The sequence below is a fragment of the Hyla sarda genome, chromosome 6, assembly GCF_029499605.1.
Source record: "Hyla sarda isolate aHylSar1 chromosome 6, aHylSar1.hap1, whole genome shotgun sequence".
NCBI lineage: Eukaryota > Metazoa > Chordata > Amphibia > Anura > Hylidae > Hyla > Hyla sarda.
Window position 1 is genome coordinate 121,997,444 of NC_079194.1, and position 25,238 is coordinate 122,022,681.

The window sequence follows — 25,238 nt, forward strand, 5'->3', positions numbered from 1 at the left end:
TCAAGCTGCTCAAGACACAGGACTACTGGAGAATGGAGTATTAAGAAACACATTTCATCACATTTTAATACATCTGTATGAAGGAGGGGCTTGAGGGTGAACGAAAGTGATGAGACGAGCCAGCCTGTGGCACTTGGGCAGCTTGGCTCTGCCTCCTTGACACTTGGCTGAGATATAAAAAGGTGATTTTATAAGTTTGGCAACCACCACCAGTGCCAAAAATACCCTCTTGCTCTTAGTAGGAAATACAGATTCCCTTTACATGGGACACCATATCATTGTAGAGCCTAGTCCACCATGTCCACCATGAACCCTTCAGTTGCTGTGATCAATATTGGTCATGCAACAAACAAGCCCTGATAGGGGTCTGTGGATGGAAAAATAAAAGAGTTATGGCTATTAGAAGACGAGGAGGAAAAACAAAAATGATATTGTCTGTGTCCAAGGCCAAAATGGTCTTTGTCCATAAGGTGTTAAATGCCCTAATAGCGGCTATGTGCAGGAATTTTTCTTGTAACATAGTTATTAAAAAAATAACTAGTACCCTCTACCATCCCCTTGCCATATACTATGTACCCTGCGCCTGTGAACTAGTTATCATCCTCTATAGGTTGTGGGAAATCTACTGTATAATAACGTCTTATTCCGTTTTTATAGAGACTGTCTGGTGCTCGGTTCAGTGTAGAATAATACATTTTCTGGGAGTTTTTAGAACGATTCACTTTCCCACATCTCTTTGAATTTCATTATATTTTTTATCAATAAATCTAAAGACGCCTCTTGCTATAAAAATCCTTTAACCCTTTCAGTCATGGCTAACAACAAACAAGAGTTAATTAAACCCCCAGCGGTCGTCGCTTAACTTTGAAACATCCGTAAAATGGATTTCTGAAAGCCTTTCTGGTGAATTTACAGCGGCGGTTTAATTAAACACATACTCCGACTTTAACGACAAACAAGTGGAGGGGAATCTGTGCGTAATTAACTCGCTTTTTCCTCTGCACAGTGGCTGAAAACGATGCAGTAAAATCCAGGCCGGCACTTGGCCCGTCTCCAAGGGTCAGCAGATGGAAGTATTTTTTCTTAATATGAAGACAATGGAACAATTCTATATAGTCGACAGAAATGTAGACATTGTAATAATTAATTTGCCTTGTTTGGGTCAGCACCAAAATAAAAAAAGGCCTGTAGTCTGAGCTTAACCCTTAAGGCTGTGTTCACGCAGATTTGGAAGCAGACAAAACACAGCGGATTACAGTACCATGCATGTGGATGAGATTTTGAACAAATGTACTTGCTGGTGAAAATGATGTACAGGGCATATTTAAAAAAAAATAATACATATTAAAGGAAAACTGTCACTTGTTTTCTCCCGCACTATCCACTGGTACTGGTGGATAGTGCGGGAGATGCTGATTAAAATGAGCCCTATCATGCCCGGATCTGCACTGCCATTCTCCCGCAATTGTAGTTTTATTATCCGTTGAAATCTTCCTGTAACTGGCACGGGCGGGGCTTCGGCGCTTAACCGGCACTGACGTAAGCGCCGCTTATGAATATTCCTCCCCCCCTCCCTCCAGTTCTCCCTCTCTTTGCCACTCCTAACTGGGGGGAGGGGGGATGAATATTCATAAGCGGCGCTGACGTCAGTGCCAGTTAAGCGCCGAAGATTATTACTGTGTAATTACTTCTGTGCACCACTTTGTCCTGTTTTCATGTACAAGACCCATATCCAGAAGTGCTGTAGTGCAAGTCTTTTTATTTTACTGTTGTCTCAATATGTTAAAGGTCACATGGTCTCCAGGGGACGTGGCTATGCTGCAGTGGGTGGGTGCATAGCAGGGTGGAAGGAATTTACTGAAGTAATGTTATCCACCTACCCACTGTAGCATAACCACGTATTCACATCCGTATTGAAAGTAGCATGTTGACCAATCTGACTAGACTGCTGTGGGTCTCTGAGAAGCAGAGAGCACTTACAGTGTTGCAACAGTCACTTCAAGCTCTCACTTTGCTGTATGAGTGCAATGTTTACTTTGCATAATACTTTACATAACATTGGATTAAGGCCCCATCTCTACTATGGGAATTTCCTAGAGGAAGTTCCAAGTGGAAGGATTCTGCTTGCAGTAGCCTCCTGTTGATCTCAATGGGAGGCTGCTGCTCAGTTTGGATGATTTTGATTTGGCCGAAAAAATGAACATGTTAATTCTTTTGGCGGAATCTGCAGGGAAAAGCCAAATAGTCACTAGTTAATGAAAGTTTTCAGATGTTAAGTTTAGCTGCAAATTCCACATGTAATTAACGATGATTCCTGGTGAATGAAATCCACTAAGGAAATTCAGTGAGGAAATTCTGCAGTGTGAATGGGCATGCCCGTGCAGTCCTAGCGCCAGCAGATTATACTGGCACCCCGCAGTTTGCGAAATGTCCGCACACAGATTCTTCATGCGGACATTCCAGTATGTAAACATAGCCTTAGGCTTCCAGTCACAGGGTGACGACCACCAATCTAGTAAAAGTCCTTTCAAAAGCAGTATTGTCACTTAAATGAGTGTGTGGGTATTGAGCGGCATTCGACTCCGGTCCAATAGGTAAAAAAGGTCCCAGCACTAGCTTCTTCTTTATAATGATTAGTGTTTTATGAATTACACACAATACACATTTATCAATAGAGATGAGCGAATCAAAGCTGATGAACCCAAATTCGTTACGAATTTCATGAAATATTCGATTTGCAACGAATGTGAATATCGCCGCGATTCTATCACACAAATTACTTCATTAAACTTCATTTACTGCGGTCCAGGCTCCAGGGCATCTAAAATGGTGGATCCACATGTCAGTACATGGGGCAAGGCGGGAAGGGAAGTAGGCAGGATGACCCTGAATCCCATGCAGGATGCAGTCTATCAGCAGCCAGTAACAGCCCTATATATTCGGCAGCTATTTTGCGGCTCGTCATATCATTCAGTACACTGCATAGAGATAGGACGGACATCGCTGTGTGTGTGTTACACAGAAAAGCTTGTTGCATTAGCGTTTCACCTCTTAGTCACCTTCTGTAGGACACAGAGCACAGCGTATTTGCACAGAAATTAATTCTTACTGCAGTGATTAACCCCTTAGTCACTGGGAACAGCACTGTATTACAGAGAGGGGCAGAGAGCTGTGTGTTGCCTCAGCTGCAGAAACGTTTTTACAGGAGGGAGAATTTTTTTTTTAGGGCAAATCGGTGTCTTTGTTCCACAACAACTGGTCTGCTGGTTATACTAGTCTGTAGACGGTATAATCAATACCCAATCCATTCCTAATAGTATTTGAGAGAGAGTCTTTTTGCAATCTTGGGTTTAGTATACAGTGACTGTGTGCTCCAGCATTGTTGTGTACTGCTTTTGCTGTGGTCACATTTTTTTTTAGCGTACTGTAGCGCTTTTTCTGCCCTCATAAGTGCATACCACATACCTACATCTAAGTAGTGTACTATTTTGTACCAGTTAATCTGTCAAGGGTCTACATATTGTGAAAGGACAACCAAAAGTAATCACTGGCTGGTGTTTTACTCCAATACGTTTATAAAGTGTACTGTAGCGCATTTTTCTGCCCTCATAAGTGCATACCACATACCTACATCTAAGTAGTGTATTATTTTAAACATGTTAATCTGTCAAGGGCCTAGATACTGTGAAAGTCCAGGCAAAAGTAATCACTGGCTGGTGTTTTACTAAAATATGTTTTCGTAAGCGTACTGTACCGCATATGTCGGCCCTTATAAGGGCATACCAGGGCCTCACTGGGTGTAAAAACCAGCCCTGGAAAAAAATTACATACCAACCCCATAGTGTTGCGTTATTATACCAGCATGTCGTCATTTTCTTGTTCATAAAAGGTAAAATATAGTTCCCCCACATTAGGTGCAGTATAGTCCCTCACATTAGGTGCAGTATAGTCCCCCACATTAGGTGCAGTATAGTCCCCCACATTAGGTGCAGTATAGTCCCCCACATTAGGTGCAGTATAGTCCCCCACATTAGGTGCAGTATAATTCCCCACATTGGGTACAGTATAGTTCCCCCACATTAGGTGCAGTATAGTCCCCCACATTATGTTGGCAGTATAGTTCCCCACATTAGGTGCAGTATAGTTCCCCACATTAGGTGCAGTATAGTCCCCCACATTAGGTGCAGTATAGCTCCCCCACATTAGGTGCAGTATAGCTCCCCCACATTAGGTGCAGTATAGTTCCCCCCACGTTATGTGCAGTATAGTCCCCCACATTAGGTGCAGTATAGTCCCCCACATTAGGTGCAGTATAGTCCCCCACATTAGGTTGGCAGTATAGTTCCCCACATTAGGTGCAGTATAGTTCCCCACATTAGGGGCAGTATAGTCCCCCACATTAGGTGCAGTATAGCTCCCCCACATTAGGTGCAGTATAGCTCCCCCACATTAGGTGCAGTATAGTTCCCCCCACGTTATGTGCAGTATAGTCCCCCACATTAGGTGCAGTATAGTCCCCCACATTAGGTGCAGTATAGTCCCCCACATTAGGTTGGCAGTATAGTTCCCCACATTAGGTGCAGTATAGTTCCCCACATTAGGTGCAGTATAGTCCCCCACATTAGGTGCAGTATAGCTCCCCCACATTAGGTGCAGTATAGCTCCCCCACATTAGGTGCAGTATAGTTCCCCCCACGTTATGTGCAGTATAGCTCCCCCACATAAGGTGCAGTATAGTTCCCCCCACGTTATGTGCAGTATAGTCCCCCACATTAGGTGCAGTACAGTTCCCCCACAGACATACAGCCTTCAGCCATATACAGTGTATGGCTGCAGGCTGTATGCCTGTTTACAGCCCCACTTCAGTATTTCGACCACCGCTCCGGGGTCACAATCTACTGCTATGGCCTATGGACCGTAGCAGTAGCCTACTGCTATGGCATATAGGCCATAGCAGTAAAATGTGACCCCGGAGCGGTGGTCCGAGCACTGAAGATGACGTGCTGCTGGTCACTTACCATGCGCGCGCGTCCTCCTCACCACTCCGCTCTGCTCTGTTACTATGGGCGCACGCACGGGACGTCAGTGACATCCCTGCGTGCGCTACCTCCCAGCGGCCCCTGCGTTTTTAAAGATAACGCGGGGCCACCGGCCGCAGAGAGGTAACCGGGGCATCCTTGTGTCCCAAAAAGATTTTTCGGGACACAATGATGTCTCTAATGTGACGGGGGCCGCCTGCGGGCACGGGGCCCGAGCAGGCACTCCATGAGCGCCAAAGATGATCCAGCCCTGGTGGCCGCTGGAGGGGAAAAAATGCACGCAGCCACATCTCAAAGCGGCCCCAGGGCCGGCGGCCCACCGGGAAATTTCCCGGTATCCCGGTAGGCCAGTCCGGGCCTGGTGCATACCATATACATACATCTAAGTAGTGTACTGTTTTGTACTTGTTAATCTGTCAAGGGCCTAGATACTGTGAAAGTCCAGGCAAAAGTAATCACCGGCTGGTGTTTAACTAAAATACGTTTTTTTTAACCGTACTGTACTTCATTTTTCTGCCCTCATAAGTGCATACCACATACCTAAATCTAAAAAGTGTACTATTTTGTACCTGTTAATCTGTCAAGGGCCTAGATACTGTGAAAGTCCAGGCAAAAGTATTCACTGGCCGCTGTTGTACTTGTGGTGTCCCGGTACCGTATTTCATACCGTACCTTGTGGTGAGGTCCCCAAAGTCAGAGTTCCTAGGAACAGTGGGGGTCCTCTTGTTTAGTTAACCCCTCGTCACCCCTCAGTTAGCTAAAATTAGTGTAAATATAAGTGTAAATATGTATAGTTAGGATGCCTACCTTGTTGGCGTCGCAGGACCTGCAGGTCATGTGACTTGGTTCACAGAACTCTATGGTTTGCTAAAGGACCTTTGGTGGTTCTAGTCAGGTGATTACCCACAATCCTATGTAACGGTGAGTGACAGCTGTATGGACCAATCCAAAACTGCTCAGCCCCTGCCCATATAAGGGAGCTGCAGCCATTGATCACTCTCTTGGGTTGCTGACACTGGATGAGGTAGGACCTCCGCAACTTCCAAAGACAAGTACTAGGCCTAAGCCTTGTGGCCTCAGACTATGCTAAAGAGTTTAAGCAGAAGAGCTTGCTAAAGAATCTCCGCAAGATCACAGACCTAAACCTACCCCTAAATCCAGCGGATCTATGCTACAAAAAGCCTCCTAAACTAAAGTGAACTTACAAGGTCCCAACCTGTCAATCGCTGCTTCAGCTGTATATAGACTCTGTTATCTGGACTGTTGTTACTGCTGCATGTTACAGAAAATCTTCAGCAAAGTTTCTACAAGTTTTCAGCTAAGCACTGGTGGTGGACAATCCGTTATTCTACACTCACCTATCGCTCTTGGGAAGGGTGGCGATAGGCCCAGCATTACCTCAGAGTTTTAACCCTCACCCTGGCGTCACGAGGGACAGGGGTTAAATTAACCCCTCATATACTACAGCAACACCCCAACTACCCTACACCCCACCAAGGCACCACATACGCATATACTTTTTTAAATGTATTGTAGTGCATTTTTTTGCCCGCATAAGTGCATACCACATACCTACACCTAAGTAGTGTAATTGGGAGCCGGGTGCAGAGGAGCTGGAGGGTTATGAGGAAGGCGAGACAGAAGACCCAGACACACCCTGGCAGTATGCAGTGGAGATGGAGGCAGGGAGTCCCTCTGAGTCACTTGCACAAATGGCATGATGCATGTTCACTTGCTTGCGTAGTGACAGACAAATTGTCGCCATTCAGTAGCGGGATGACTTCTGAATCTCTACCTTATTGGACCCCCGCTACCGCCACAAAATAGGGGCCTTTTTTACACCCACTGAGAGGGAGGACAAAGTGACCAACTACAGAGGCATCCTATGTAGTCAGTTGGCCGATGCCTACTGGAGCCATCGTCCATCCTCTTGCAGGTCTGAATCGTGGGTCCCCCTGTACTAACCTTCAACTGCCATGGCTGCTGGGGAGGGGTGGGGTGTCAGGAGCAGTACCAGCTCCTTCAGCAGCAGCCTGAGTCGACAGTCGCTGATGAGTAGCTTTCTTCACCCTCATAGTGAAGCAACTAATCAGCAGCAGGTACACCTGGAGCATGACCTGAACCAGCAGGTGGTGGTATACCTTGACATGACCATGAAAACACACCTTGAAGATCCCCTGGGCTTCTGGGCAGCCAAACTTGATTTGTGGACGCAACTAGTAGAGTTTGCCCTGGAAAATCTGTCCTGCCCGGCCAGTAGTGTGCCATCAGAGCAGGTGTTTAGTGCAGCAGGGGCCATAGTCACCCCAATGAGAACTCGTCTGTCCACAAAAAATGTGGAGAGACTGACCTTTGTGAAGATGAATCAGGAATAGATCAGCCAGGATTTCCACCCACCAATGCTTGATGCATCAGAGTAGATTGACCATGGTGCCACACCAACACTTCACAAATATGGATAGTGCCAAACATATTTAAGGTGCTGCTCCCCAGTTACAAACATTCCTCTGCATCAGACCCTTTTTCACCCACCTTCGTCACCGGGTACTGGTATTGCCACCCACCACACCACTCTATAACTGGGTCACTTTCAGGACTCCTGATGCTGCTGCTGCCACCTCCAGGCTGTGCCATTCAGCCACTATATGGTCTCCTCATGCTTCAGCCACCTCCATGCTGTGTCATTCAGTCACTATATGGTCTCCTCATGCTGCCACAAACTCCAGGCTGTGCCATTCAGCCACTATATGGTCTCCTCATGCTTCAGCCACCTCCAGGCTGTGCCATTCAGCCACTATATAGTCTCCTCATGCTTCAGCCAACTCCAGGTTGTGCCATTCAGCCAATCTATGGTCTCCTCATGCTTCAGCCAACTCCAGGCTGTGCCATTCAGCCACTATATAGTCTCCTCATGCTTCAGCCAACTCCAGGCTGTGCCATTCAGCCAATCTATGGTCTCCTCATGCTTCAGCCAACTCCAGGCTGTGCCAATCAACCCCTATACAGTCTCTTCATGCTGCCACAAACTCCAGGCTGTGCCATTCAGCCACTATATGGTCACCTCATGCTTCAGCCACCTCCAGGCTGTGCCATTCAGACACTAAATGGTCTCCTCAAGCTTCAGCCACCTCCAGGCTGTGCCATGCAGCCACTATATGGTCTCCTCATGCTTCAGCCAAATCCAGGCTGTGCCATTCAGACACTCTATGGTCTCCCCATGCTGCCACAAACTCCAGGCAGTCATTCAGCCTCTATATGGTCTCCTCATACTGATGCCACCTCCAGGCTGTCTCATTCAGCCACTACATTGTCTCTTCTCATGCTTCAGCCAACTCCAGGCTGTGCCATTCAGTCACTATATGGTCTCCTCATACTGATGCCACATCCAGGCTCCGTTATTGTCCTGCCATGTGACATGTGACTTCTTGTTTGATTTTCTCCTTTGTACCCACACTCGGGGGCCCGGGACACTAAAACTTGGGAGTTAAAATTTCAATTTAAATATCCTCAATTTTAATTTCAAAATCATAAATTTAAATTCTATAATCTTAAATTTCAATGGTCTCTTCATGCTTCAGCAACCTCCAGGCTGGGCCTTTCAGACACTATATGGTCTCCTCATGCTTCAGCCACCTCCAGGCTGTGTCATTCAGCCAATATATGGGCCTACATTTTTTTTATTGTAGCACTAGCTAACATAAATCTTCAATTTACATTTCAAAATTCATATTTTAATCTTAGGGATTGTGAAGCCATATTGTCTACTCATATTGCTGCAAACTCCAGGCTGTGCCATTCAGACACTACATGGTCTCCTCATGCTTCATCCAACTCCAGGCTGTGCCATTCAGACACTATATGGTCTCCCCATGCTGCCACAAACTCCAGGCAGTCATTCAGACACTATATGGTCTCCTTATACTGATGCCCCCTCCAGGCTCTGTCATTGTGCTGCCATGTGACTCCTTGTTAGATTTGGTCCGTTGTACCCACATGCAGGGGCTCGGGACACTAAAATTTGGGGGTTAAAATTTTCAATTTCAAAATCCTCAATTTCCATTTCAAAATCTTACATTTAAATTGAAAAATCTTAAATTTCAATGGTTTCCTCATGCTTCTGCCAACTCCAGGCTGTGCCATTTAGACACTATATGGTCTACTCATGCTTCAGCCAACTCTAGGCTGTGTCAGTCAGCCACTATATGGTCTCCTCATGCTTCAGCCACCTCCAGGCTATGTCATTGTTCCGCCATGGGACTCCTTGTTAGATTTGGTCCTTTGTACCCACACGCCGGGGCCCGGGACACTAAAACTTGGGAGTTAAAATTTCAATATCCTCAATTTGAATTTCAAAATCCTCAATTTCAATTTCAAAATCCTCAATTTCAATTTCAAAATCCTCAATTTCAATTTCAAAATCCTCAATTTCAAATTTCAAAATCTTAAATTTCTATTGAAAAATCTGAAATTTCAATGGTGTCCTCATGTTTCTGCCAACTCCAGGCTGTGCCATTCAGCAACTATATGGTCTCCACATGCTGCCAACACCTCCTTACTGTGTCGTTCAGCCACTATATGGTCTCTCCATGTTGCCAACACCTCCACGCTGTGTCATTCAGCCACTATATGTCTCCTCATAGTAATGCCACCTCCAGGCTCTTCCATTGTGCCACTCTGCGGTTAAGTCTATTCTAAAAGCAATCCCCGTAATCTGTCATACTGGATAACATTATTGTTTCACTACCTCAGCACACTCCATATGTGTGTTAGAAAAAAGCAAAGTGTTCTACACCCCTATTGAGGCTCTCTGTAGGCCAAAAATAGTTGTTTTTAATATAGATTCGCCGCAAATAAATTCAGATTGAACTGAATTCTTTCGGAAAATTCTGCTAATCGGCCGAATCAAATTTTTCAAAAGTTGTCTCATCACTATTTATCAATTTGCATATATACAATGAATGAAATGATCACATTAATATACATAGTTTGTGATTCAATGAGGCATCAGCCGAACAAAACAATGATTGACAGTTCACTATTGTCATGACAACCAGTAAACAGTATTGCCAGTATTGCCTTATGGTAATATTTCTCTAAAGAACACACCTTGAATGAGAAAATGCATCAAAACTGCACAGAATGTTAACTGACCTCAACCAACTTAGACTATGTTCGCCATTACCGGCGGGTCTGCAGCTGCTGACAGCTGCTGGGACCCCCTGTGCATGAAGCGAGCGCATCTCCTGTGCTCGCTTCATAACTGCGACATAAATGTATGGCACTGTGCACAAAGTAACTCGCTGCAGTGCCGTACATTTCTGGCACATGTCCTTAAGGGGTAAAGTCTATTGTGTTTTCTCTTATTTCTGTACAGTGACCCCTCGACCTACGATGGCCCCAACATACGATAATTTCACCATGCGATAGCCTCTCAGAGGCCATCCATCGCATGTTGAAGGCAGCATCAACATACGATGCTTTGTATGTCGGGGCCATCGCATAAACGGTTATCTGGCGGCGCAGACTGCTTCAGCTTCCGCCGGATACCCGTTTACGGTGCCCTGTGTGGTCCACTGACGATCACTTACCTGTCCTCGGGGCTCTGGTGCGTCCTCTTCGGGATCCCCTGCATCGTCGGCGCTCTCCATCGACATCATCACGTCGCTGCGCATGTCGTCATGTCATCCAATAGGAGCGGCGTGCGTAGCGACGTGATGGCGGCGACGGAGAGCGTGGATGTCGGGGAAGCAGAGGCTTTGCCGGAGCGTCGGGGACACCTCGGGGACGCGGCGACAGCGATGGGCGGTGACATCCCGGGCCGGTGACGAGCGGTGATGGTCCGGAGCGGCGGGGACAGGTGAGTACAACTTCCTCTAACATTGGTCTACAACCTGCTGACCTCCAGATGTTGCAAAACTACAACATTCAGCATGTTGGCTGTCCGGGCATGCTGGGTGTTGTAGTTTTGCAACATCTGGAGGTCCGCAGGTTGTAGACCACTGTCCTATACTTTACATTGCACGGATCCCTCAACATGCAATGGTTTCCACAAACGATGGTTCTGTTTGTAGCCAGCAAGAATTTGTTGTGTGAAATAAAACAAGGAATGTCATCTGTACAACAATCCAGTCTGCAATTCGTTCTGTAAGGGGATTCATATAACCACCTGATGCAAGCAGGGCCTATGGTTTACAAAAAAAAAAAAAAAAAGGCTCTAAGGAGCCCGAGAAGTGGTACAAAAAATGAGCATCCAAGGTGATTGGAGACCATAATTGCCAAAGTGTAGATCTGTAATTGTTTTCCTTTCTCCTGGGCTTTGAGGCGACAAGTTGCAGAGCTGCTCCTGCCAATAGCATTGCTTGGGACTTTTCTTGTAATTAAGGTCACGCTTCTCACCCTTCATCTGTTGTGTCATTAAGAGCTTGTTTAGGAAAGCTCTAAGAAACATCAGACACAAATGCAGCTTTATAAATGAAGTACAGAAGCAGATGGAAAGAAGATGGAGCTGGGTCATTTTCTTGTAGGCATTATCTTGTACACAAGCTTGGCTGCTTCTCCTTTTCTTCTGCTAATGATGAAGTTGATGTCAGTTCTATGGGAATTCACAAAGACAATCCATTGAGAAGGTGAAGTGATTCTCATCTTCAACATGACAATGCCTTCTCCGTCCCTTAAAGGGGTACTCCACCCCTAGACATTTTATCCCCTATGCAAAAGATAGGGAATATGATGTCTGATCATGGGGTCCCGCCACTGCTGCATCCAGCGTTCGTTTAGAGCGTTGGGTGCAGCGCCGGAAGCTCGTGATGTCACGGCCATGCCCCCTCAATGCAAGTCTATGGGAGGGGGTGTGACGATGTTACGCCCCCTCCCAAAGACTTGCATTGAGGGGGTGTGGTCGTGACATCATGAGCCGCCTCAGCCCCGCATCGCCAGTCATCCAGCACAGAGCGAAGTTCTCTCTGTGCACCAGATGTCTGGGGTGCTGCAGCCGAGATTGTGGGGGCCCCGCCTTTGGATAGGGGATAAGATGTCTAGGGGCTGAGTATCCCTTTAAAGAAGTGGCCAAAAGTTTATGGTGAACGCTCCGATAGCACTATTACAAGACAAGGTCCTATAGTGAAGCCCAAATTGGACCCATCATCTTCTAATAGGGTTGTCCATTACGGTGGCATGTTTTCCCCCTTTTTTCTCTGATTGAATCCCACAAGGGAAACTCATGTTAAAAATTTGACAATATTTTTTGTGTCCACTACAAGCGTCATGTTTTACATAGCAAATGTGTCTTGCATTGTGCGGAAAATTGTTCTTCTGCAGCTCCTCGCCCACTTGATGATGTAGTGTATCTAGTGACCCACAGCCTACCATTTCGGCTCCACTCAAGCCCAACCCAACCAACCATATGTAGAGCTTGAATGGCCTAAACTGAGTCGTCTTCGGCAGATGGTAACAAATTCACCCTTATTGTCAAATTTAGGAAAGGCCTGTCTGTATGAGAGAGTAGATAGAATCTGGCAAAGACATGCCTCCTAACCACATACTCTTGCAGACACTTTTGTCACAAGTTTCACAGTCCTCTTCACTGCCACTGTATGGGTATTTATTGAGAGATCACCCTGGTACAGTGTTATCAGGGAAAGCATGTCCATGAGTTGTTTATTCGAGACATGTCTCAACACAGGAGAGACTGTGCTCAAATCTGGATTATCCCATGAAATTATTTCAGTATGATCCTTAGCTTCAAAATTGTGAGTAGGAACAATTCAAAGCACATTTCACGTGTAAAACATAAGGCTCTTAGTGAAGGCAGAAGATACTATCTGATCAGAACCAAATTATGCACGTGAGTAGCCCTTATGGGTGGGCAACTTTTGCCAGATAGAAGCATTCGATCACAGAAAGTGAAAATTTGAATCAACCTATTGTCCATCCATTGTTCATCTACTATTGGAGTCATGGATGACAAAGCTTCCAGGCTGGTTTCTAAGTTGAGTATCATAATACACACCTCATCTTGTTCAGTGCCAAAGAAAAGAATGGTTAAGATATAGAAGTCTTGTGAAAGGTTGCAGAAGATCATACCCATTTGGCATTTTTTTCTTTGGCTTTTTTTCACTTATCTTTGCCGTTTTTCTCCACTTTTGAGCTTCCAAAATTGCAGGATGTTGGGACTATGGCTTTTTTCCCCAGAAAATCTTGGTGTTTCTGTCCCATCGAAGTCTATGGGAGAAAAAAACGCCATAAAAAGGATAGGTGATTTTTTCCCCTATTTTTTCAATAAAAATCCTGGAGGCACACAATGAAAGAATCACATGACTTGACATGATAAAAACGCACAGGTAAAAATGCCAAGATTAAAACCTATTATTTATTTATTTTTAAATGCCACAAAAACTGTATCTGGGTAGTGCAAAATAACAGGGCAGTTTTTTGTGGCCTTTTTTTCAGGTAAAAGCCACAAAAAAATTATAATAGAAACTTAGCCTAAGGCTAACCTGTTAACTGCACAAACTAGAGCTTTTGCGACTGAGCAAATGCAGGCAATTAAATCAGTGAGGACTGAGCCAGCTTTACCTGTCAGACATCTCTCAGCTTGATAAATAAACATAAGCACACATATATATATTTTATTCATCCAGCCCCTCATTGAATAATTCCTTTAAGTGCCTACTTCATGGAAATCCACATTGAATGTAGGTTAGAAAGACACAAGATCAGGTATATTTGGATGCAATTACTATTGGAGACCTGCAGAATATTTGGTGGAAGTGCAGAATGAAAAACAAACAATACTAGTGTATCGGCGCACATAAAAGGAACAAATATATGGGAATACACTTACTTGGAAAAGTAGATTTTATTGGTTTCTACATGAGGTAGACAAATTTTGGTGTGATACTGATACTGGTTCCGTTCACTGGGAAGTGCAGAATGCATGATTAGATGTATGTAGAGCACAGTGACGGGGCGAGCAATGGTCCCTCTGACTCCTCAGACTATATATATATATATATATATATATATATATATATATATATATATAAAAAGCATAAGGATGAATTTAGACCCGTGCACTAACAGGTGAAAACAGAACAAGAATGGATCCTGGAAGTTCTATATCAAGCACCTCATTCTAAGGGACACACAATTGAATACAAGGATAACATTCATCATCACTGTTTGTATAAGTTCTGCACATCTATGTGAACTTATGTCTAGATGTTTGCATTTAATGAGTTCTCAGGTTTTCTTACTTATTTTCTTTTTAATTAGTTGTGTCGCAGAAATTTTGCAGATTTTCTAAATTGTGGAAAAAGGCCCTGGTATTTCCACAATAGCAGAAAATAGCAGCAAAAATTTGAAATGACTATGACAATGCAATGTGTGTACACAGAAGAGCCCTGTGCGGGCCTCTTTTATTAATTCCCCTCCTGCTGGATTTCTGATCATTACCGCAGCTTCCACAATGTGGGTGTCCAGTCCTGCCCGATCATGCAAACATTTTGTTGTAGCTTTTACAGATAGCCGCCTCATGAATTTTTTTACCCCCAATCTATTTCTCCCCCCACTTGCCATTTCATCACGCCTTATGCCATTTCATTCCCTCATGCTATATTTATTAGCCCCTCATGCCGTTTCATCACCCTTTGATCACCTTTGTGCCATTTCATCACCCAATGCCACTTTATCACCCCAATGGCATTTAATTAGCCCCCCATGCCATTTCATCAGCCCCCTGTGCTATTTTAGAGGTTTGCAGGACTGTGTGGGATTTTGCAGGACCTGCTCTATATTCTGTGACCGCCTGCTCCCGCCCACTCAAGACTAAAAACCGCCCTGTGGGATGACCCATTTCAAATAATATTTATTAAATATTCAAGAAAATCAAAAACAAAATGATTTGTAACATATAAAAAATACACAGCCATATTCTATATTAATCAATTTCTTGCTGTTTTAAAGATCTGTTTGCTTCTGTTTAGTATCTGAAAAACAGACATATTCTGCTTGCACATGAGCATGGCTTGCTGCTGGTACCAACCTAGTAAAGGCTGCCCAAGTCCTGGCAGTGACACGTATAGTAAATATTTTATTATTAAAATTTTGTCTGCTAATAGTCAATTTCAGCAAGTCATAACAGGCTGACACAGACTGGTGGGCTGCAGTTGCTATCTACTAAAGAGTTGTCAGATGGCTGAGTGCATAAAGGTTTGCTAGAGCTATGATATGTGTATCAGGTAAAGGAGAGTTGTGTAACTGTGTTCTTATGCATTGCACTTAATTTGATGCATACACTGCAGTCTTACAGAGTGCTAAGGGTCAATATTTCTTAAATTTCTGCACCTAATATACCAATCATTGCAGGGAAAGCCCCTAGTCCAACCTTTATCTCCTGGGGAAGTGGGTTAAACTTAACTTGTTAATCTATGTTCGCATGGCCGTTCTCTCCCATCCCGCTATTCTGATGCAAAGAGATTCCATTAAAGGGGCACGCCACTGGAAAACATTTTTTCAATCAACCTATGCCAGAAAGTTAAACAGATTTGTAAATTACTTTACTTATATTTAAAAATCTTAATCCTTCCACTACTTATCAGCTGGAAGTTTTTTCTTTTTGGATTTCCTTTCTGTCTGACCACAGTGCTCTCTGCTGACACCTCTGTCCATTTTAGCAACTGTCCAGAGCAGGAAAGGTTTGATATTGTCTCCTACTCTAGACAGTTCCTAAAATGAACAGAGGTGTCAGCAGAGAGCACTGTGGTTAGACAGAAAGGGAATTCAAAAAGAAAAGAACTTTCTTTGTAGTATACAGCAGCCGATAAGTACTGGAAGGATTAAGATTTTTAAATAGAAGTAATTTACAAATATGTTTAACTTTCTGGCACCGGTTGATCTAAAGAAAAATGTTTTCCCACGGAGTACCCCTTTAAACGGCATCCTGTTGCATCAGTTTTTAATCCCTTTGTATCCTTTATTGTAAGCATTAACGACTCACTTCTACAGAATTTGCTGCACAGACATCTCAGACTACTCATCTTTATACCTTTCTCACCTCTATACAAATTCCCTGTCACAGTCCCCAAATGGTAACAATTCCCCCCTTGGTGCCCCACAGAGTAAAAGTGGGTAGGAAATTAGGTCTCCTACTATGTAGATAGGTTTCCCATTAAGTATATGTCTAACACAGCAGTTAGGTTATTCCGTAGGTAGGTATTTTCCCCACTATGCAGGTAGCCTACCCCATACGGCAGATGGCACCTCCCAGTAGGCAAGTAGTCCCCCCTAGTAGACAGGCAGTTCTCATACTAGCCAGGCATCTCCCCCCCCCTCCCCCGCCCCCAGTAGGCAGGCTGTTCCCTTGGTAGGCACATAGGGGGGAATTTATCATTGTACATAGAGCTATTTTGTGGCTATTTTTTTGCGCAAATTTTGATAGAACTTTTCATCCCATTGTCTACAGTTAATTCTACCATAGAGCATTTTCTACTGTAGAATGAACTTACTAACTGCGTTATTTTTTTTTTGCGCAAAAAAAAATGCGCAAACTGCATTTTCTTGCGCAAATATACACCACCTCGGAGGACACGTACCAAAAGTGTCTATTTTGGCACAGTAAGGACTTCTACTCCCATCATGGGACAGACTCTACCCATGATGTGAGTTGTAGTCCAGGGGCTGAGGTGCAGATCGCACCGGGTCATTCTCTAGAGACCCGCTGCGATCCGCATTTATCAACTGTAAAAGTCGGCGGTACAAGTGCTGCACTGCGCTGTCACCAGCTCCTGTATACACTGTCATAATTCATAATCCCACCGCCGGGAGAGGGGAGCTCTGATTGGTGGATAGCTATTAACCAATCAGAGCTCCCCTCTCCCGGCGAGGATTATGACTTATAAGAGCTGTATATAGGAGCTGGCGGGCAGTGCACTGTAGACGCATGTACCGCCGGCTTCTATAGTTAATAAATCCGGATCGCAGCAGATCTCTGGAGAATGATCTGCTGCGATCTGCCCCTTTGCCCTTGTACTACTACTCCCATCATGGGACAGAGTCTGTCCCATGATGGAAGTAGTTGTAGTACCACAATACTGAGGGATGGCACTTGCACATCCCCCAGCTGCGGGACATTTAGAACTACTACTCCCATCATGGACAGACTCTGCCCATGATGGAAGTTGTAGTCCAGGGGCTGAGGTGCAGATCACACCGGGTCATTCTCCAGAGACCCGCTGCGATCTGCATTTATTAACTATAGATGTCAGCGGTACATGCGGCTACACTGCGCTGTCACTGGCTTCTATATACAGTACACTGTCATAATTCATAATCCCCGCCGCCGGGAGAGGAGAGCTCTGATTGGTCAATAGCTATCCATCAATCAGAGCTCCCATCTCCCGGCGGGGATTATGAATTATGACAGTGTACTATATATAGAAGCCGGTGGCAGCGCGATGTAGTCTCATGTACCACCGGCTTTTTTATTTAAATGCGGATCGCAGCAGATCATTCTGGAGATCTACTGCGATCCGCGTTTATAAACGGCATTCAGTTAACCCGGCGATAGTCAGATAGCCTTTCAAGTCAGCAGGCAGTTCTCCCAATTAGGCAGGTAGTTTCAAGATTTGCCAGGTAGCACCCAGATTACTCCCCTGGTAGGCAGGTAGTTCTTACCATTAGTCAGGTAGCCCTCCCTCGCCCCTGGTAGACAGGCAGTTTTCTCCATTATTCAGGTAGCCCCCCCACCGCCCCCAGTATGCAGGTAGTACTATACTAAAAGGCATACACTATAAATGATATACAGTTCTATGAATGCAAGACTATAAAAGATGGGGGTGCACTGTCACTCTCTATCCTTATAGTGCACCAGTTCACCCCCTAAAAGCACTGTGTGGCATTATGACATTTTGGGAGAACTGTGTGGCACTATCATATTTTGTGAGCTAAACTTTTATATTCAGGTGGCAAAGTGTGGGCCACTACTATATTTAAAAATCACAGAATGTGGCAATAATATATACATGGAGTATAGATATGTAGCACAAAAGTGAGGAGACAAAACATCACTGGAAAGCTCTGGAGACACGAGTTGAGTTGTTTCGAAGAGGCAGCTGGGGAGCAGTTTCCGTACTAGTATCTGATTTCTTCTGAAGCAGAAGAGCTCAAGGCAACTGCTGGTAGTGGTAAAATAAAGTGCCTATATTGACCTTAAATACATTAATTTTGCCTGTTTCAATTCATGCACCACAGGCCCTTAGCAGATATATGGTCTGTCTCCATAGGCAGAATGACACTGGTTATATTGATGTTTATATTGCAATATAATATATACTTTATACTTGACAGAAAAAGTGAGTGTACACCAATCCTTTATCGTGTAGGTGTTTCGCTGGTCTCTTTTATTTTCCTTCTTTTGTTGAAATTGTTGTTTGCATGTTTATGAGAGTACCAGGACCAGGAAGTCCTAACAATAGGCCATCAATAAAGTCCTGAAAAAAACCCTTTGGTGAGATTGGATACAATGGTAAACCCTGAGTTGTAAGAAGTATGAGGTTAGAACAAGTTTTCAGCCTCTGTGTGTGTACAAGAATGTTCTCAAGCACAGTCAGCAGGCAGAGATCTTAAAAATGGCGAGGAACTAATACAAAGTGTATTAGAAAGATACAGAACTTTTCATTGTCTAAGTGTTAGGCCTTATTTAAAAAAAAAAAAAAACCTTTAAGTTCTGAAAAGTGGGAGAAATGACACATTCCCAGTAAACCCTTCTGAGCTGTAGATTGTAGATGGATATACTTCCTACTACTTACTAGATTATTTTTACACTTGCCAGGCTCCAATTAGCCAGTTGTGTGTCCTAAAGACAGGGTTGCCGCAGAGAATAACAAATTTAGCTTTTCGCCTAAGGCAGTCTTGAGAATCGAGCAGCAGATGTCAGGTCCCGAAAACCACTCAGTGCAAAAAGAGTGACAGCTCCTCTGGAGCTCCCGTGTGCTGGGGACTCAGCTCCTGAGCGGATCATGAGGACCCCAGACCGGGGCACCGCTGTGTGCTTATCTAGTCTCCAACCTAGGTAATTGGCAGTGCCGTCACTTTTATGTATCCAAAGGAAAAATAGCATGCATGAGTTGGCGGGAGGTTGGCTCATATGAAAACTGCAAAAATACTGAGAAAATATTTTGTACATAGACACCATTTAAAGAAATATCACAACTTCTACTTCTTAACCAACTATATTTTTCTAAGAAAGCTGTGTGACACATTTATGGCTGCCATTACTACATTGAAGCTTCTGTCGGACATACTTTTTGCATTTCTTTTACACCACAAAAAACTGCAGTTTTCCTTGCAGTTTTTGTGATGTTTTTCCCCAAAATAGTGTGCATTAGTATAGGCGTTATTTTAATGCAGCATTTTTTCATTAATACAGTCCACACAATAGAATACCCAGCACTGCCCGGCTCAAGCACTCCAATAGATCCGATCGTATCCACCTTCAGCAATTCCGTTCACACAGTGACTTGGTGGTGCTCACAGTGCACAAAAAGGTAGTTCACTTCAAACACAATATCCAGCAATAGGAAGAAATACACCGGGCAACTCACTATTAGATGCTTGTGTGTATTTATTGGATAAAACGGTACATCAGTGCGGCAGACGCTCGTGCAGGGATGTTTCACAGGCTACAGTCAGTTTCTTGCGATACTTCGTGCTTCAACAGGCCTTACAGGGCTGGGGCCCCCCCCATGATCTGCTGTTTAGTGTCCCGGCTCTCCTATACAGCGGCGATTCACGACCCCCACCATGCCCCCTCCATATAGCTCTATGGGGGAGCCGTTCGGCAATTTTTCACTCTCTCATTGAACTATATAGAGGGGGTGTAGAGAGCCGTGGTTTTGGACTGTCTCAGAGAAAAAAACAGCACCATAAACAGCACATGGTAGGTGAGAGCCCTGTTATTTATTTTGCACTGAGGCCCAGGAGCTTCACTTTATGCCTTTACCATCCATGCTAACAAAAGACAATTTTTTTTTGTTAGTTAGCTTGTAGAACACGAATCCTAATACTAACTTTCAGTACCCATGAACCTATTGACCCTATAGAAGTTACAAGAGAGGCATCTTTGTGAAGTATGAGGCCCCCAATTGAACAATTGACACTTTAAAAGCTATATTCTTGAATGTATGATGTTGTTTTCACACATTCAGCTTTTTATTTGCCATTATTGAATATAAAGCCTGGAAGGAATTTGAAAAGTGAAGAACTTTCCTTTATATGCGTCCTCCGTTTAAGATCAGCTCCTGACTTTGTATTCAATAATTGCATTTAAAAGCCTGAACATGTGAACACAGCCTGAGGTTTACATTCCATATTAAAGTAATTTATATGATCTGACAATTTATCATCTATTAAGACTGGTAAACTGGCACAGAACAACATGACCAACCAGTCCATACCCAGAAGATACATAGTTATAGCGGTATATTTTGTCTTAGCTTTTAATTTACAGCTGCCTGATCCTATTGATGACGGATTAAAGAAATTTTACAGTATATCTGAAACACCACACTTTACTGCGAAACTCCTCTCTGCCACCGCAAATAATAAAATAGCGACAAGAACAAGAGCTATGATCAAAATCTGAAGGTATGCTCATCATATATCTCAGGTCGTATTATCTTCTGGAGAATGACACAATATATTTTAATTCAGCATGGCAGAAGATGCTCAGCTGAGAGAGAAACCTTCACTCTCCTATTATCGGAGCTCCATAAAGCAGCTAAATAAAGATCACTGACTGGAGAGACTGGGCTGGGTATATCCAACAATAAAACACAACATTACAATGATAAACTCACTCCCCCTTATCTTTCCGCGAGACGCGGCACGTTTCATTCCCGCACTTCTACTGGTTGTCAGGCGGAGAATTATTACCTTTTATTTATTTATTTGCAGAGAGTACAGGAATATTGTGTCCACTTGGGACTATAAGCAGGTTATCATGGAAATGGAAATGCTGCATTGAAGGATAAGAGGAGATAGAACAACGGATTGAGGAGAAAAAAAAACACTGCTCTGCACAGATATTAAAAACCTGTCCTGCCTGGTTATCACCTGGAGATAAAGTTGTATAGTCTTTAATTTGATGAATTGCATGCTCGCCGTAATCCACAGAGCCTTGGAATAAACTAAACTAGCTTCTGTATTGCGGTATCCTCAAAAAAGGTAAGGTAACGTGGGAGAGAGCGATTTTTAGCTTGCTGTGAAGGGAAGTAATTGAGGACGACTCTTAAAGGGCAACCTTAGCCACAACAGATATCAATGTAGATGAAAATATACAAGTGTCTGAATGAAATAGAAGAAATACAAAAATTGGATTCAATACATTTTTTGTTCTGAATGTTGCTTCTGTCATTGCTCTGGATGACATACAGATTTCATGTTCTCTTATTGTAGAAGGATCTTAATCTTTCTGTGCTTACTTCTGCCCTCTGTTGATACACAATAGGAGGTCCTAAGAGTTCAATTTATTTCAATAACTTAACATGCTACAAGGCTGGGTTCACACTTCATAAAATTACACAAAAAATATGGGCGGAAAATAGCAATGAAGTAAAACTGGCATATCTTAATGTAATAATGTGCACTACGAAAGTCTATGGAAAAGTGGCCATCAATGCACACCGTTTATAAAAACAGTCATAGCTCCAATGTTGGAATTACAAATGTTTTTTTTTAACCCCTTAAGGACCAGGCCAATTTTCACTGTAGGACCAGAGCGTTTTTTGCACATCTGACCACTTTCACTTTAAGCATTAATAACTCTGGGATGCTTTAACCTTTCATTCTGATTCCGAGAATGTTTTTTCGTGACATATTCTACTTTATGTTAGTGGTAAAATTTTGTGGATACTTGTATCATTTCTTGGTGAAAAATTCCAAAATTTGATGAAAAAATTTTAAATTTTGCATTTTTCCACCTTTGAAGCTCTCTGCTTGTAAGGAAAATAAATTATATTTTGATTCACAAATACAATATGCCTACTTTGTGTTTGCATCATTAAGTTGACATGTTTTTACTTTCGGAAGACATATGAGGGCTTCAGAGTTAAGCAGCAATTTTCCAATTTTTCACAACATTTTTAAAATCTGAATTTTTCATGGACCAGTTCAGGTTTGAAGTGGATTTGAAGGGCCTTCCTATTAGAAATACCCCACAAATTACCCCATTATAAAAACTGCACCCCTCAAAGTATTCAAAATTACATTCAGTAAGTGTGTCAACCCTTTAGGTGTTTCACAGGAATAACAACAAAATAAAGGAGAAAATTTAAAATCTTCATTTTTTACACTCGCATGTTCTTGTAGACCCAGTTTTTGAATTTTTACAAGAGGTAAAAGGAGAAAAAGCCTCTCAAAATTTGTAACCCAATTTCTCTTGAGTAAGGAAATATTTCATATGTGTATGTCAAGTGTTTGGCGGGCGCAGTAGAGGGCTCAGAATGGAGGGAGCGACAATGAGATTTTGGAGAGTGAGTTTTTCTGAAATGATTTTTGGGGGGCATGTCCCATTTAGGAAGCCCCTATGGTGCCAGAAGAGCAGAAAACCCCCACATGGCATACCATTTTGGAAACTACACCCCTAAAGGCACGTAACGAGGGGTCCAGTGAGCCTTAACACCCCACAGGTGTTTGATGACTTTTCGTTAAATTCGGATGTGTAAATGAAAAAAAATTTTCACTAAAGTGCAGTTTTTTTCCCTAAATTTACCATTTTTATAAAGGGTAATGGGAGAAAATGCCCCCCAAAATTTGTAACCCCATCTATTCTGAGTATGGAAAAAAAACAAACATGTTAGGACGTAAAATGCTCTGCGGGCGAACTATAATGCTCAGAAGAGAAGGAGTCACATTTGTCTTTTGGAAAGTGAATTTTGCTGAAATTGTTTTTGGGGGGCATGTCGCATTTAGGAAGCCCCTACGGTGCCAGAACAGTAAAAAAAAACACATGGCACACTATTTTGGAAACTACACCCCTCAAGGAATGTAACAAGGGGTATAGTGAGCCTTAACACCTCACAAGTATTTCACGACTTTTTGTTAAAGTTGGATGTGTAAATGAAAAAAATATTTTTTTCACTAAAATGCTGGTTTTTCCCCAAATTTTTACTTTTTACAAGGGGTAATTGGAGAAAATTATCCCCAAAATTTGTAACCCCATTTCTTCTGAGTATGGAAATATACCCATGTGTGGACGCCAAGTGCTCTGCTGGTGCACTACAATGCTTAGAAGAGAAGGAGCACCATTGAGCTTTTGGAAAGGGAATTTGTTTGGAATGGAAGTCAGGGGCCAAGTGCATTTACAAAGCCCCCTGTGGTGCCAGAACAGTGGACCCCCACATGTGACCACATTTTGGAAACTGCACCTCTCACTGAATGTAATCAGGGGTGCAGTGAGTATTTACACCCCACTGGCATTTGACAGATCTTTGGAACAGTGGGCTGAGCAAATGAAAAATTACATTTTTCATTTTCACGGACCACTGATACAAAAATCTGTCAGACACCTGTGGGGCGTAAATGCTCACTGTAGCCCTTATTACATTAGGGGAGGGGTGTAGTTTTCAAAATGGGGTCACATGTGGGAGGGGTCCATTGTTCTGGCCCTATGGGGGCTTTGTAAACACACGTGGCCTTCAATTCTGGAGAAATTTTATCTTCAAAATCCCAATGGCGCTCCAGCTGTTGCAAAACTACAACTCCCAGCATGAACTGATCACCAAAGTGCATGCTGGAAGATGTAGTTATGCAACAGCTGGAGGTACGCAACTACAACTCCCAACATGCCAAGACAGCTATTTGCTGTTTGGGCATGTTGGGATTTGCAGTTTTGCAACATCTGGAGAGCTGCAGTTTTAGACCACTGCACAGTGATCTCCAAACTGTGGCCCTCCAGATGTTGCAAAACTACAAATCCCAGTATGCCCACACAGCAAATAGCTGTCTGGGCATGCTAGAAGTTGTAGTTTTGCAAGATCTAGAGGGCCACAGTTGGATCACTGCACAGTGATCTCCAAACTGTAGCCCTCCAGCTGTTGCAAAACTGCAAATCCCAGCATGCCTACACAGCAAATAGCTGTCTGGGCATGCTGGGAGTTGTAGTTTTGCAACATCTGGAGGACTACAGTTGAGACCACTGTATAGTGGTCTCAAACTGTAGCCATCCAGATGTTGCTAGGCAACTCACCTGTTTCCGTAGGATCCAGGGAGCCAGCACGACATCCCCGCCCGTTGATCTCCGACACCAATCATTGCCCGCAGCCTCGACTGCAGGGTAAGTGGACTTCGCCCCGGTCCCCTTCAGTTTCGCCGTTTTGCCCTGCCTATTGTGGGTGGGCAGAACGGGTAAACCAAAAGTTAACCCCCCGCCCCCGATCTCCTATTGGTCGTCGCGTCTATACGACCAATAGCAAGGATAGGAGGGGTGGCACCCCTGCCACCTCACTCCTATCCCTTTAGGGGGATCTTAGGTGTCTTGGACAACCGCGATCCCCCTTATTTTCCGTGTCACCGGGTCACCATTGACCCGTATGACCCGGAATAGCCGCAAATCGCAAGTGTGAATTCACTTGCGATATGCGGCGATCGCCGACATGGGGGGGGTCTGATGACCCCCCTGGACATTTGCGTGGGGTGCCTGCTGATCGATATCAGCAGCCACCCCGGTCTTGTCCCAGCCCGGCGTGCGGCGGGGACCGAAATTCCCACAGGCTTACAGGTACGCCCTTGGTCCTTAAGTACCAGGGAGCAAAGGCGTACCTGTACGCCCTTGGTCCATAACAGGTTAAACAGTGCACTAACACGTTTTTCCATAGACTTTCACAGTGCACATTATTACATAAAAATATAGTCATTTTTATACCTATTTTACCGCCATATTTTTCATGTAACAATGTATGAACCCAGCTGAAGGCCTTCTGGAAAGTTTTTTTTTTTTTTTTTTTTTTTTATGTTTACTAGCAAATATATTGGAAACCCCCAAAATGCAAAGTATATTCTGGGGAAAGATTGAATCTAGAGATTAAACTTAAATTATCAATCACAGTTTGGGACATCACCATAATAAATATATCTAATCTGCTCCCCTTACATTTTGTGAATAGTGTGTTTTTCAGGTACTGGAGAAACTTGCAACTGTGTTTT